This window comes from Lonchura striata, chromosome 3 (assembly GCF_050655825.1).
Source record: "Lonchura striata isolate lonStrDom1 chromosome 3, ASM5065582v1, whole genome shotgun sequence".
NCBI classification, from domain to species: domain Eukaryota; kingdom Metazoa; phylum Chordata; class Aves; order Passeriformes; family Estrildidae; genus Lonchura; species Lonchura striata.
The window spans coordinates 58878585-58894802 of NC_140705.1; positions in this window are offsets into that span (position 1 = coordinate 58878585).

The following is a 16218-nucleotide window of genomic DNA, read 5'->3' on the forward strand; positions in this document are numbered from 1 at the left end:
CCATTCACATCCCAAGAACTGAGCTCAGAGCCTTACTCAGAAATGATTTAAGGTTCAACTCCAGCCCCTTCCAATACAGTCATCAGCAGGTGACCTTTGTGATGAACCTCAGCAGGAGACAGCCCTCAGCAAAGGCGAGAGCAGAGAGCAAGAGACAGCAGGTGTCTGAGAAAGCTCCTCTTACCAGAGTCCATCAGCAATGGCATTATTGGTAACATTACTGAAATGGGTCTTGTGTCAAACATAAGGCTCTTAATTGCTGATCTGCATCAAAACAGAGGTCCTAAGGAATTATTTGATAAAAATCAACATAAGCAACCAATTTTCTTTTTCTTTTTAGGAGATTTAAAGAAAATATTGTGGGTTATGAGTTTTAGAGAAGGATCTAAATTCAAACCTCATGTCAAAGGAACAGATCTCAGTAAGAGTATAGTGTCTTGCCACACATTATTGCATTTAATAAACCCATATGCACAACCATCCCTGGGTGTTAGGCTGTTCAGGCTGGGATCTGCCTTTGCAGTTAAGACAGTTCTACTAACTCTTTTCTGTCTGGAAATAGAAAACTTGAAATATAATAAGCAGAGAAATTTTTAAAAGCATAAGAAAGAGGAAAGAATAAATAAAATTTCTTTTTCTCACTGAAGAAAGAGGAGGAAGATTAGTGGTAGAGAAGGCTGCTGATAGCAATTTTATACAGACCAGTGTCACAGAACATTGCTGTCCTACTCAACCTCCTCCCTCCCTCTAGCCTGACTCAACAAGGGCAGCTGCTAATCCTTCCATTTTTAGCACAATGCAAACCTTTCTCTGTTCACTAATCTATCACCACATCAGCAGCATCAGCTGATGTGCAGCCACTTTTGCCTACAACCCCGTAGTCTCTGCCAGCATGCCTGATCCTGTATACACCTCCTGCCCAAAATTCAGTGCCTTGAAAGGTTTGTGGGGAGAGCAAAACACCGCCCCTTGAATGGTGCCTCCGGAGAACTTGGGCAGCCTGAGTTTTAGTTTGTTTTCTTTAAAAAGCAGTTTGGTTGAATAGAGCTCAGATTTACAGGACAAAGGGGGAGAAAGAATCCTGCTAAACTGTCATTAATCTCACTGCAGTGGTGGAAAGAAATTCCATTTGTGTTCCTAGGGAGGGTCTTTGCTTTATGATCCAGCAAATGCTGGATGCTACAAGGCCGTTTGAACTTGTGCCAAATTCAATAGAGACCCACAGCAGTGGAAAACAAAGTCATAATCTACAGCTAACTAAACTTCTACTATAAATTGTAGGGATATACTATACCATTAAATCCACAGCTTTGGCACTTAGACTAGTTTGAATTTGAATCCACCAATTTTTTTTATAAGTAAATCCTAATATTTTTTAGTCAGTACCATGCAGAGAATGAAGATCTGTAGAGTGCAGCAAAAATAGTTTTGCTTTGGTCTTCATTCATCTAAAGACCCTTTTGCACCCTTCTGGTAATATAGAGGGCTGAGTACTGATACAGATCATGCAAGAAAGGACATCTTCATGAAACTGAAGAAGGTACACTTAAGCTGCATGCAACTGTATATAATAAAACAGGAATACCACCACTAGTTTAAAAGAAATTAAGAAGACAAAGAGCAAATTAACAAAAAAAAAATCAAAAATCCAAACTGCACACAGTAAAGGGACATTAATATACAAGGCCTCACATCCATTTGTTTGGTCCTGAGAAATTGTGGGATACCTTGAATTAGCTGTTATATAATGCATGGCATAAAACACAGCACATAATTCACTCATACACTTTAAAAGCATTTGAATTTCTAAATCATCTATTATACCAATAACATAAGAGGCATTTAAACTTTACAAAGAATGAAATGTTCATCTGAAATTAAGTTTGTTTTTATTCATATGCAATAATCTTGGTCCCACATCCAGAATATGGATTGTTCCTCCCTCACCCACTGTGTTTTTTCCCAAGGAGAACTGTCCAGGCAGAAAATATCTCCTCTTGTGTTTGCAAACATCTCTCTCAGAAGCAGCAGGACTAATGCACACACGCAAGGACACAGGGCTGCAGACACATCCCTGCACATAACACGAGGTAGTTCAAAGCAATTAGAAGCTGTTTCTGCATCTTTGGCAACCCCCCAGAGAAAAGGGTCTCAAAAGTGGGACATGGCCTAGGTACTGATGGGGAGGGTTGGTTACTCAGCTCCAGGGACAGCACACTGCATATTCCTGCAAGTTGTTTTTCACCATGGTGCGTACCAAAGAGCTTTTATTACCACTAAAACAAAAAACAACCCAACCAGGAAAGTGTGCAAAAGTGTCTGAGAGTTGAATTATGTCAGCTCTGAGGTGGCACACAGTAGTAGTTAGGAGGCAACTTAGCAATGTAATTGACTTCTACATTAGGTCAGAGTTGCTACAAACGTCACCCATCTCTGAAGCAGTCAGATTTTCTGCTTGAGTTCAGCTTTATCCAATAAGCCAAGGGAAAGAGGAGTACAGAGGATGTAGACATAAAAAATTCTGGCTCTTGGCTTTGGAAGAAACAGGAAACAAATTTACATTGTCTGAGGAACTACAGCATGATTTTGCAAGGCAGTCAGATTCAGTTATCAACAATACAGAGCACTACCCTATTATCTTAGAACAAAAATACTCCCAGTACAATTTCACCTTCACAGTTGAGCTTGCTGTGTTAAAAAGTGAAAAATAAGGAAAAACTCCTTGAGAAAGTGCCAAAAAGGGTCATTACAATAATGTAGAGAGTGACGTAATACAGCAGGTGTTTGGAAATATGGCATTTTATTTACTAGCATGGTACTACCTACTGAAGATTCCATACAGTAGAGGTGGCCCCAATTTGCTCCGGTGTGGAATCTGTGTACTTCAGGACATTATCTCCTTCTCTCATTAGACTGCATGTATGACAGAAAATACCATGCTGTCCTCCAGCCTGAAGCACAAGGGAATTTCCCCATGCAGGAGGAGGAGGAGGGAGATACTCACCAGACCTTGTCCCATGATTGCAGGGAGGGGTGTCCAGCACATGCATCCACACTTAAGCTCAGGAGCAGGCACGAGGCTCACAGACTGAGAATCAGATTTAAACCTGTTTGCCAAAGGCCTCTTCAGATAACCTTGCACAGAGCCTGGCACCCATGGGCAGTAGGCAGGGAATTCCTCAGTGACCCCACGGGGAGGACAGCCATCCCTGGCACAGGAAAGTGATCTCCATACCATATTTGTTATGCAGGGAAAGTGAAGGCAGCCCTGGATAGACACATTAAATACAAAATGGCTTTCTCAACCATTCCTTTAAAAAAAAAGTTCCATTGTTCTTTTTTAAAGAGAGAGAAAAAAGTTAAAAAGCTTTGCCTGCTGGTGTCCATCACTCTGCATCTGAAAAGCCTCCTTCACTACTGGCAAATGCATATTATGCCTCTACATATGGAGGCATTTCTCCAAAATTCAAAGGCAAGCAAAATCTGCCTCTTCTAGCCAACAAGGAGATGAAGCATCCGTGGGTTGATCAGCATTTTTAAAAGGAACCAGAAGTTTTTAACATGAGATTCATTTGAATAAGAGACAAAAGCAAGATTTAAACTGAAATTAAATTCATTGACACAAAAGGCTCAACTGTGATACAAAAATATAAACAATGTGATTCTTAACAAGACACTGATTCATGTTTCCTTTCTGGATTTTTTTTTTTTTAAATCAGTACTGGTAGGAACATATAGTCCAGTAAATAACATTTGTTACTTTTTTCTTTCCTCCACTCCCTTCCCACCCAGTTATATGCTTATAAAGAGAGAGCGGTTACAGCAAATTCAATGTCCAGACACTTGAGAAGATGTTGCAGTGAACACAGACCACCCACTAACTTCATCTGCCTTGTTTTTATAGTCCTGAATTTTTTCAGATTTTCCACTGCCCTTTATAATGAAAAACATAAGCTTTTTCTTTTCCTTATTAGTTTTTATATACAAAGGGTAAAATGCAAGGGCAGGTCAAGGAGAATTTTTTATATGCCAGAAAATCCAAGACACCCCTCTACAAACATTGGGTTTCCTCTCAATTTGTGTGCCATCAGTCAAAGTAACATTTTCATTTCCACTCACATTGTAGCTTCAAAATCCAAACTGGTTTCTCACTAAGTTTACTCTCACAAACCTGCTAGACAATGACCACTGTAGCTTTCCTTTCTCTCATGAAGCTTACCTCTCTTAAAAGTAAACTACATAGATAAAACAGAAGTGAAATTAGCCCAGAAACACCAAAATTTTAGTGTGATTTCATGGGTCAAAGCTGTTAAAAAACTTTCTTCCCAGAGTCTAGAAATTCTCTAATAATAAATAAATAATAGTAAAAATAACTATTTGCTTGCATAACAGTGTATGTGCTATCGCATGGAACTATGTTCTTGGAGGGGTCTTCAAATGGGATCTTACCACTGACAGGGACAACAGAAAAAGAGACAGTTTAAATTATATTTCACTGTTGAAAAAAAAATCTAAATAGCCTCCTTGCTAGTTAACATATTGGCTTTGCTGTTCACTTCCAAAGGTCACCTTCTTCCTGCTGTGGAGCCTTCTGCCACATATCTGTCCAGTCTAACAATTTTTGCCAGACAGTTTTTGTTAGATTAGGTTAATTATTAACACAAATCACAAAAACAACCCCATCACAAAATCATTTTATTTTACTTGCAAACTGGGTACATTACTGACAAAAGCTGAACAAGCTTAATTTACTATACACAGTGGTCATGTGTTACATTTACATAGCTTTTGTTAGCAGTCTTCAGAAAAACACATATAAATAGGGATCATTTCATCCTTCACTAGACTTAATCAATTTGGAATTTTTGAATGATATACAGTGATGATTTGTAGGACAAAGCACACCTTTAGTGAAATACAGAAACCAGGGGGGAAAAATATTTTAAGTAGATCAGGCATCAGCACAAACTAAAAAAATATATCCTGAATCATAGAGTAAGCTCCTTATAAACAGGGCTGTGTAAGTTTTACTGACTGCAAATGGTCAACAGTTTTGATTTTCAGCTTCACTGCAAAGGTTCAAACCCACACATCTCATTTTATCAGTAAACATCTATCTCAGGGTAAAGCACAGTCCCATAGCTGAAACCTGACACCCTGAATGCTAGATATCCAGACTTACTGAACTGTGTGGGTATCTTTACATGATAATCCATCTGTAAAAGACACAATGAATTTCCAGTTGCCTAATTTTCTTCCCTTGACTTACTACTGAATTGCCTGCTGCAATTCTGAAGCTTCTCTGTGGAAAAGGGTTGATTTCTCATGGGTAAAAGCATGCTAAACACCTGAGGGGAAAAAAAGTACCCCATCACCCAAACTCCACCAGCATAGACACTATATCCTCAGGGAAAATTTCAAAAGCAGGTATTCAGAACATTGCCTAATTGAGAGTACTTCTGACAGCAATTATGTTTGAGAACCAGTGCCATAGGAGCAATTTTTATTTCTGTACTATCACTGGGCTTAGGGGGTGTTTTTTGAAGTTTGCATGGTTTGAGAGTTTTGTTCCATTTTTTTTTCCAGTAAAAGGTTTTCCATTATTCTTCTTGATGCATTTTACAAAAGTTTAATGAAGACAGTATTTAGTCTAGCTATTGTCAACAGGTCAGACAAAGATAACTCTATTGGCAGGTTTCAGTCAGCAGTCAGAACATGCTCTCAGGACACGCTTGCACACACTAAAGCTCACTCTGGTCCCACAGGGCCTGTTCTTGAGGCAACAGGGGCTGCCTCAGTTGTCTAATATGGTAAACACTAGGAAAACAGCTAGAAGACCCTTGAGGATGAACACCAAACTATAATTTAACAAGACTGGAGAACATTCTGGACTCCTGGCAAAAAGATACTTTCTCATTGTAGGCACCAGCTCACTTAACACCACTAACTTCAAGACCTTGCTCACCTACAAAACACAGCTAATCAGGGTTTAAATTAGCTTTCCTACATCTCCTACAACTCTGTCTGCTCCCCTGCCAAAAGACACTACTCTCCTCCCCTGCATTTCCAAACAATCCCACACCATAGGTATTTCCCCTGCAGCGTCTCAAAGAGCTGTGCACATAGCTGTAAATTGCAGAGGCACACCAAATGATCGGAGGCAGATATGAATGCATGGAAGTGTTGGCTGCGTATCCTGGGAACAGGAGAAAGCTGTCAGCCCTGTCTCAGCACTTCTGCTTGTAGCTCCTCTCCCCCTTCATCCAAAAACTAGACCTAAAAGGAAGAAATATTTCCAGGCTCTAACTTCAGCTTCTGCCACCGAGCTCTGATGGGTCTCTGCCCAGCCAGCCCCTAATCACAGTCTTTATTCACGTTCATTTCGGGACATGCTGAATGCCTGCAGCGCTATCCTCCCACAGGGAGGGCAAGCCAAAGCTGCTGTGGGAATTCAGCAGCTGCCCAGAGGACAGATAACAACAGGATGTCATTTATCCTCAGCAGCAGGGTTGGAGGTCCTGCCGAAGCAGTTAGAGGTCAAAATTAGTTACCAGGCAATGGCTGCTTAGTGATTCATGGGAAATTAGTCGTGACCTCAGCCAAAGGGACTGCGGAGAAGCGTTCACGTGGCACTAAGGCACTAATTAGCACTGCCACTGGATGGCTCCATGCAGGTCACAGCCGGGTCTGGATCACACGGTGAATTACACCATCCTACTGACGATGCCAGTGTTAATGAAGTGAAAGTTTGCTCCCATGGAAAATTTAAATCAGAGATTACTGACGCAAATACAAGAGGGAATGAAGGTTCTGCTCCCTCCATGAGCATCAGCCAATGCCTGACTCAGAGAGGGAAAGCAGGAGCCTATTCCAGAAGCTGGACCCTTTACTCCCAATCACTCTTTAAATTAGTCCTTCCTCTTATGTGTTTTAATCCCCGAAAGGCAGTTTTTGTCCTGAAATATAGGAACAAGCAGATAACAAGCAATGAGTGGGATTAGTAGCGACTGCATAGCAAAGGTGTAAGATTTGGTGCCACTGTCAAAACACAAGCTTCCTCACTTGCTGACTACAGTGTAACTGAGTGCAGATGAGAGCAAGGGTTGGGTCTATTTTTCACCACATTAGAAGGACTTTCAAGAAAAGTTTGCATTTTGACAATGCAATTCCCTTGAGAACAAAAAGTTCTTGTGTCTGATGTATGCAAACACATTATAAGTAAAAGCACACCACTGCTTCCATTCTTCATTTTAGACCTTCAAAAATTCAGATTTATTTAGAGAAATCAAATTCTCCACCCAGTCCCAATCATTTCAAAACACTAAAGCCCAGGAATATCCAAGGAGACACAGTGTAGCAGCTTGCATTTTCTTATTTGATGGTGTGGGGAGAAGACAGAAAAGACAAACTCCTGAGAACATCCCAGTGTTGGAGAAAGTGCAGACCTAGAGCAGCTAGGCAAGAGCCAAGAGCACCTGAAGTCCAAATCTAGATTAGAGAGCAGGAGTGATGGCTGTGGTGATACCATGGGATGCAGCAGAACTCCTGATGGTGGGCAAGTAGTATGCTGACAAATCCTGGCCATAAGACTGTACAGCCTGCTCTGGAGGCCCACACCCATTTCATTTCAGTAGAAAGCTTTTCTTCAGACATTATTTATTTATTTATTTGTTTATTAAACTTCCTAAAATTTAACTTGGCAGAGAGAAAAAGGGACTTGGCAGAGAGAAAAATAGCATTTCCCAGTGGGGTACTTTTAAGCCAGCAAGTGAAAATTGATATGAGTTCTTAACCTTCAAGACTTGTGTTGACATCACAAGCTGTGAAACTGGAGCAAATGATCAGGGAAGCTGAAGTTTGGGTTACATGAAGTACTCTCTTTTTGTTTTTCCTTCTAAGCTATTAGTGCTTTTAGTGCAAAACTGAAGAATTAAAAGAATTTTAAGGGCACAGGGAGTCACATCTTTAAATAACAGCAGTATGGGATAGCCTTGGATTTCAAGTCAGTCCAAAAGCAAAGGCAGAAATAAGACGGAAGCCATAGGTACAGAGCTGGACTAAAAAGACTGCAAGGCTTATGTAAAAGAAGTACCTGACCAAATACAAGGGATTAGATCCTGTAATGTTTAAAAAAGCCTAAGCAAAGACATTCTTTCTCCATGACCCCAGAGGAGCAAGGAATACACCAGATGGGGCAGAATGGCACTGTTTGCTAGCAAAAGTGCTCATACAATACAACACTACTGCCCATTTTGTCATCAGCTCCAGTAACGCAGGAGCCTGATGGTGACAACCTTCTCCCTCCTGTAGGTTCTGGAGAGCCCAAGGCTCCCTAGCTTCATGCAAGGAAGAAATGGTCTGGAAGTGCTGCTGCCATAGAGAGGAATGCAATTTTGTGGCCATTGCTCTGGACTGCAGCTCTAGGGTTAAGCCACTGCCTAAATTATGGCTCTGGGATTCCAGGTACCTGGTTGAGGCAAGAGGTCCCCAAACCTGCTGACTTTTCAGATTTATTCTAGCAAGACTAACCTTTTGAAAAGCTGAGAAGCTAGCTGTGCACAGCAAGCAAGATGCAGAGCACTGGGAGTCCAATCCTGATCTTACTTATGTCAAATAAAGAGTCTTACTGTTGGCTGCAATGGGTTCAGGATGGCATCCTCAGAGCAAGGCAGAGGAAGCAAGATTAAAAAGGCAAACTTTTCTAATCTAAATAAAACAGCAGATTTCAGATCATACATTTGCAAACAAAAGTTACTGAAAACAAGGGTTTAAAGAGCTAGTTGCCAATTTTGAATGCAGCTCTTTCCAACAGCCCACTTGGATACATCAACTTACAGTGAGGTTATGGAATTCCAAATCCTTTTACATAGGCTGGGGCAAGTTAGCACCTGAACTCTACCTCGGGTAGGTAAGAAAATTCTAACAAGAGAGGAGAAGAAGGGGCATAAATTGACAGCAGGAATAGCTTTCCATGCTTTTCACACTGTTTGCCACCAACCTTAAACACACAGAAGATATGTCCTGAAAAGTTCTTAAAGCAGAAATATGATACCATAGTATGGAACACACCTTCTGCTCATTTGCAGAAGCAGATGTCCTTGCTGCCTTGCCAGGCTTGACAGCGATACACAGAGCCTGGAAATCAGTAAATGTTACAAGAAAACTAGGCTCAGTTTTATAGGCCTGACTTCAGTTTGTTGACATGTAACTTAATGCCTCTCTTGAAAGAGCTCATCAAATATTTCAAAGAGATTTCTTTCATTACGTTTACAGGATAAACCCCATAGAATAAAAACCTATCAGAGTGGGAAAGGACAAGCCTGTGCCATTAAAAGTTTAGACTCTGCAAAATGCTCCATTCTTGCTATGTTTGCCACTTATGCAGTCAAATGGATGACCCCAGACAGCAGAGTATGTAAACTTCAACCAAAGGGTAAAACAACTCTATCTAACCACAGGTAACAGAAGACTTTTTTCTGACCACTCAAGTAAAACTCTAGGCAGGCAAAAGCCTATTACGGTTGTCCTCAATGCAGGCAGGACAGAAAAACAAAAAGTAAAAAAGCAAACAGAACTCTCCAAAGCCGGTAACACCAACAGATAAAATGTTTTTTCTACTACAGAAGTGCTTAAACCCACTTTTTTCTCACTGCTAAGGCTGAAGACAGCTATTCATTCACCTTTTTATGCAATCATATGGAGCCAATGAGGGTAGCAAAGGCTGAAAAGCCAGAGCTAATGTTAGCACTGTATATTTTTATGACCTTTGGTGTGTTTACAGAATACAGAAGCTACTGTCTGGAATACTTTCTCTCCATACTGAGGAGGACAGAGCTAGGGAAGAGGATTATGAACAGTTCTCTGTTTGTGCATGAATACCAGAGCTAGCATCTCCACAATACTGAATTGCTTAGCACTAAACCAACTTAGGAGCAGACAAGAATTTTTAAATACACATCAACATGTGACAATGAATGGGAAAGCAACATTACATTTACAAAAAAAAAAAAAAAAAAGGCAACAAAATAATTCTTAGACTTCTGCTTGAATTTTGACCATCATTTTAGGGCCCACACAATTCTATCTTTTCATATTCTGGACAACTCCTGGTAAATACAATATAAAACAACAGAAATAACAGTGCTTGTGCTGCAGCAACTCCATTTTACACTTTTTCTTTCTTTCCCATACAGGAAATGTTCCTATAGAAGAGCCATTCCTATTCCTTGGCCATAGAGATCCCTTATCACCTTCATCAGCCATATCCAGTGCTAACTGAATGAGGGAATGTTGCTTTTACAAGCTCTTTGGACACAGGTATTGTAATAGAATGCTCACCCTAGTGCAGTCTGTTTTGATGGAAAAGTATTCTCAGGTCATAGAAAGGCCCCATAAACATGCAAAGGATAGATTTATACATGTTTATAGGTTCTATATTTTTCTAGCCATTTAAGAGATAGATTGGTATGTTCTACATACAGCAATTCCAAGGCACTTCAATGACTGCCTTCCTTTCTGTCTTAGCTGTTTGAACTGTAAATTTCTGAAAGCAGGGAAGGTCTTTCCAGGGGCTTGAGGATTTTTTTTGGCAGGATGTGTGCACAGCAGATTTCCCACCTGGACTCCCACAAAACATGATACTTCCTAATAGTAACACTACATTATCACTGTTGCTGCTATAAAAAAAAAAAAAAAAACAAAAAAAAAAAAACAACAAAAAAAAACCTCTTTGTTTCCCCTATACTACAGTACTGTGGTCAAAATCATGAAACAAAATATTTTTAGAACCCAGAAAACCTCCTGACCATCAACTCAGCCCAACTTTCCATTAGAGGTCTTCCTGCCTTTTGTACAGCAAGCAGATGATACTGGCTTAAAGGCTAGAAAATTTTTAAAAAGCTAGAAATAAACTAATAGAATAGAGCAACATATCAACCTTCATTGTATTACTTAGTAGAACAATTAAGACTTCAAGAGGAAAAGGACAAGAGCCAAATCTCATGCTGACTTATCTTGTAAGAAAACATCACTGATCAGACAGATGGTCCCCCTAACTATAGAACAGATACTGCCTGCTGGCACGGTGCATCTGCAGCCTCTAGAGCAGAAGGTCCTGCACACAGACCCCCGTGGGACTCCCATGACTGGACAGCAGAGGCAGCCAGTGTGCCCAGCCTCCCACAGGACAACTAGAGGTTGTTTTATATCATCTTTCCTCTGGCACTCTCAGCTTACTAAAAACACTGAAAAACCCAGCTTTTCTGAAAATTCTTCCAAGACAAACCCTCTTCTATCCCTAATTTCTCTCCAAATACCCTCCCTAGTTCTATACAAATCATATACCCTTCGGAAATTTATTTGCCTGGTCAGAATCTGCTCAATAAATAAGCATGTTTGTACTTTGTCAAAGAAATAGTTACAGCCTTTGGTTCCTTTACCAAGGCACCACTTCACATATTTAAAAAAAAAAAAATCCTCATATCAATAAGGCTATAATTAATTCTGTGACTATCAGACTGAGCTCTGTAACACTTCTCCAGAGTTGCCCTAGAGTTGATCTGGGGCTCGGTCATCAGTAGGCAGGAGAAGTTGAAATAACACCATTTCTTAACTGGTTGACCACAGCTGGTATGTGAGTAACAAGAAAGTTACTCACATACTCCTCCAAATGAGTTGTGTTTCTTGGTGTTGTTGAGAAGGAGCCTTCCTTGGGCTGGGACTGGAGTTATTACTCTGGCTGCTCTCTAGCCAAGCTAGCCCATAGCAGGGGTTCAGAACATACTTAGGCTGTGCTTCTAGCTCATCAAGGGCAGCAGCTGCTCTGGGGAAGATTCTGGATGCAAAGGGCTGAGCATGTAAACCATCAACCAGAGTGATTGATATCAATGAAAGAATACCACAACTCTCCACTGCTGGATCTTGAGCACAGACCAGGAGCCAGCAGTTTTGGCATTCTGAGATCTAATTCCTGCATGCACTGATTTTAGCAGCATCCTGGCTTGCCAGACCTGTGGTTGCATCACTTTTGGAAAAGGTCCTTTATTATACTAGTAGAAGCAGACAAAGAGGTCCAAGACATAAAGAAAAGCGAAATTGGCAAAATCAGTTCACATTTCATTGTTGTTTGAATTCTAGTAAATACAGCCCTAAGAACAAGGGAAATCTGGATGAAAGCCAGTAGATTCTTTGGCCTGAATCAGTGCTGTACTAGAAATTGAGGCAGAGAGAAAAGGCTTTACACATCCTGTCCATACACAGACTAACCCAACACAGCCATAGGTCCTGGACATGCTTAACAGCTCAAAAATCTGGTTTGAAAGAGGCATGAGAGCACTCTTATGACACTGCACAGTCTGTTGATACATGTCCTCCTGACTGCGTTCAGGCCTCCAGCACTGTGCCATCCAGGCTCAGTATGTCAGTGCCCCTACACACAAAATAAGCCTCTAAGCACCCTGCACCTCTGAGTGGCAATGTCCAAATGTCTTCCTTACTGTCTTCTGCCAGTCACAACTTCCCTCTCCTCCCCTCCCTGCTCCCACCCATTGCTTTGCAGTGTTTTCTCTCACCTCTAGCCCTCAGTTTCTCCTCCTTCATCAAACCTGATTTAAAACCTTCCTTCTAAAGATAAAAACTCTGTTTGCAATATTTTGATTTAAATAGTTGAGACTAAGGTTTTGAGCATTTTGTATGTACACTGACTAACTAAACCCAAGAATGCTTATGTTTGCACTGGTTTATACCTTCAAAAATTCACATTCAAGTTGCTATCAGATAGGTCATCTGTCAAAACTTCACACACCTCCCTTAGTTAAGAACTTGAGATTTTTTTTCTATGCAGCAGTGGTTGTTCAAAGACATTTATAAATCATAGGATTTTTATTAGTGCTGAATAATGCTTGAAACATTGAAAAACTAAAGGGACTAACATTATTTTCCAACTAGATTTTTACAGTCAAAATAAAGGCTTATAGGAAACATAACACTGAAATTGTAAAGAACAAATTATTCCTAAAATGACCAGAACAGCCATCTTTTTACATTCTTAAATAATAATGTATTGCAAAGAAACCAGCAAACTTATGTGATTACCAGAAATAACTACAACAGCTCTCCAGCTCAATTTTTCTGGACAAGCAGCACATACCTTTCCAATTAGAAACTCACAAACATGACCATGTATTTCCAGCATGTAAGACCACAGGGCAGCCCTTCTCTTCCATCCCCTGTAACTTAAGGCACACCAGTATTAACCAGCAGACTTCCTGGTTGCCTAAACAAAGCCAATCAGCTATGTCCTAATCTGAGCCTATTTGAAAAATATTTGACTTTTGTCTTGCCAGTGTTGCACATGGGCCATAACAGCATAGACAAGACCCGTTGCAAAAAGAAATAATTTTGGAAATGGCTTCTTCTTGCCTTCAGTGTCTCATGTGCCTCTTTGGGCCCCGTCCTGTAATATCCTGGAATACTGGGGAGTTTCCACTTACCAAAGTCTTCTTTATGACATGACCCATTACATGGGGGAAAGGAATGGATGCCTCTAATATAACAAATGATACCTCCCAACTCTAATCACAGTAATGAGAAGAAAACAAAATTTCAGTTTCTTTTTTACATACTCTCTCAGTGAATAGCCATAGTGTGTTATTGAAGGTTTTAGTTGTTAACCAATTCACTGTTAAATCCCACTAGGACTGGACTATTTTTTTCAGTTTCTGAAGGATCATGAGATGGAAGTACTAATATTTTTAAGTAGTCACAGAGTAATCTTGAAGTTTTGCTGCCTTCAAGCAAGTACTTCTTTGGAAATGCATTCATTGCTTTCTCAAAAGGATTAAGGTCAAATCATAATATGAATCTCTTTGCAGACTCTTATTATTTTCATCAGTGCCCATACCAAAAATATCAACCCACAGACAGGCAGAAATTCTATTTGAGGAAAGCTGGCTGTCTACTCCTGCAACAGTATGGGGATTACAGGATGCTCAGAGCAAGCACCTCATGATGGACAAAAAGGCAGATTAGCCTGGCCTGAGATAACATGAACATGAAGTGTCATAGGGCATACTGTCACTCCTGAAAAATTATTGCAGGGCTAAAAAAAATAGTAGAGTAGAATAAAGGGTAGCTAGAATACTGGAGAATAATATGCTGAGTCACAAGGGGAGGAGGACAAGAAAAGTGGAATGCATCAGCACCGTAATGACAATCACCCTTGCTGTGACCTATTGGCATAAGATCAGAGGATGATGGAAGAAGAGAAATTTTTATTTCCAGTCTGACAGAGCAAGTCTGTTTTCTGATGTCCAAAGTGGGAGGCTTTGTAAGAAGCAGTTTCAGCATCACAAGGCACTTTTCTGGGCTTGTAGGTTCAAAGGAAAAATGTGACTGGCCAGGATCAAAAGCGTTGTTCAGTCATGGCTGATAAGCATGTGCCTTATGGCACCTGTCCTGTAAATAGGACCTTTCACCTTTCAGAACACACTGTGGCTGAGGGACCACCTACAGCAGGGAAAAATGGGACAGGCCATGCTCCTGTTTACTATGGAAATAAAGAACAATGACAATATGGAACTGAAGGTACCTATAAAATGTATGTTAGTCTGAACTTTGTGTTCTTTAAATAGGCCAAGGAAGCCTTGACAGTTTAGTTCTATTAAGCCTACAAACCCTTTGAACAGGTCAGTTATAGCAATGCAGTAATAGCAATTTCACTTTTTAACTGATATTTCTTCCTTCTTTTCCTGGAACTTCTCATCTCCAAGTCCTTCTTTTCTCCCATTTCATAGAATTATCTTTGGTAAAATATGTACATTTCAAAAAGTGCAGATTGTTGTGCTCATTTTTCAGCTAGTTGGACCTACATTAGATTCTAAATGCGTCTTGCTCAGTGCTTGACCTCCTCATTCCCAAGAAAATCCTTCCAGTTTTAGTGAAGGAGAGCCATTGTGCACAAAGCAGATGACTAGTACTGAGAATACTTGATTGTTTTCCAGCTTCTGCCATGTGCTTCTTGGGTGTTTTCCAGGAATTCATTTTTGCTGTGCTCAGATCTCCACGTATGAAATGGAAATAATATTATCCAACAGCATGATATCAGAACCAGATATTATCATTATTGCTAAACCAAAGGAAACACTCATCACTTGGTTTTGTGGTTTTAATGCCCTAAAAACAAACAAGGATTAGATACCTCTTCCATCAGGAAATAAAACAAGTGAATGCACTTCATTCACAGCATCATTTTCCCACTTGGGTATAACAACTACATTTAAAAACTCAGAGGAGTGAGAGATGTTATTCATCATGTAAGATTTCTTACATTGGACAATCATTGATAGAGACAATTTAAAAATATATATGTCGTTTCCTGAAGAATTTGAGCCTCCTCAGTGACAAAAAAAAAAAAAAAAAAAAAGCTGGATACCATATATACCATATATAGTTTTATAGAATACATATACTATACTTGCTGTCCTCCTGTCCCAGGACAGCTAAAAGATTCATGTTAGGAGCAGCATTCACTAAATATTTAGCTTTTTTTAGAATGGACTTTCACTGGTGATCAAGAATTTCCTTTATATGGGATACATCTTCTGTCACTTTGGCTAATACTTCACATAGTCAGAGAGGAGCTATAAGTTTCACCTAGAATTAGTGGAAAAAATACCAGTATGAGGGGGAAAAAATGTTTCCATGAGAGCATAATGTGCAGCTTCCTGTAATAGACTGCTCTTTCAAATCCAGCAAAAAGTAGTGGATCTCTTCAGCATTCACTGGGCTGCTAGACATGTAAAGATGAAGCATACAGACATGCAAAACTAATCACTGTATTCCTATAGACATACAGGAATGACACATTTCCTATAAACAGCTGGACGTTAGGCAATGCTTTTACTGCCTGGGACAGCCAGACTGCTCTCCCTGACTTTTCCTTTTCTGCTTGTGCAATCCACACACTCCAGGCCTTCTAGGGACTGGACTGCTGTGATTCCACGGGTCCCATCATCTCCTGGCAGAGACATAACTGCAAAAATGGGCTGCAAAGACAGCTTAGCTCAGAACTGCTCACAGCCCGGTCCGGAGCTCGCAAGCTCCCCCCGCTCTGCCAACAGGTTAGAGCGAATGAGGGATGCGCACGGAAAACAGGATTACGGATTTAAAACAAAAAAGAGAGTGGAGCGTGCAGGACATGTGTCCAGGGCTGAGTGTGCC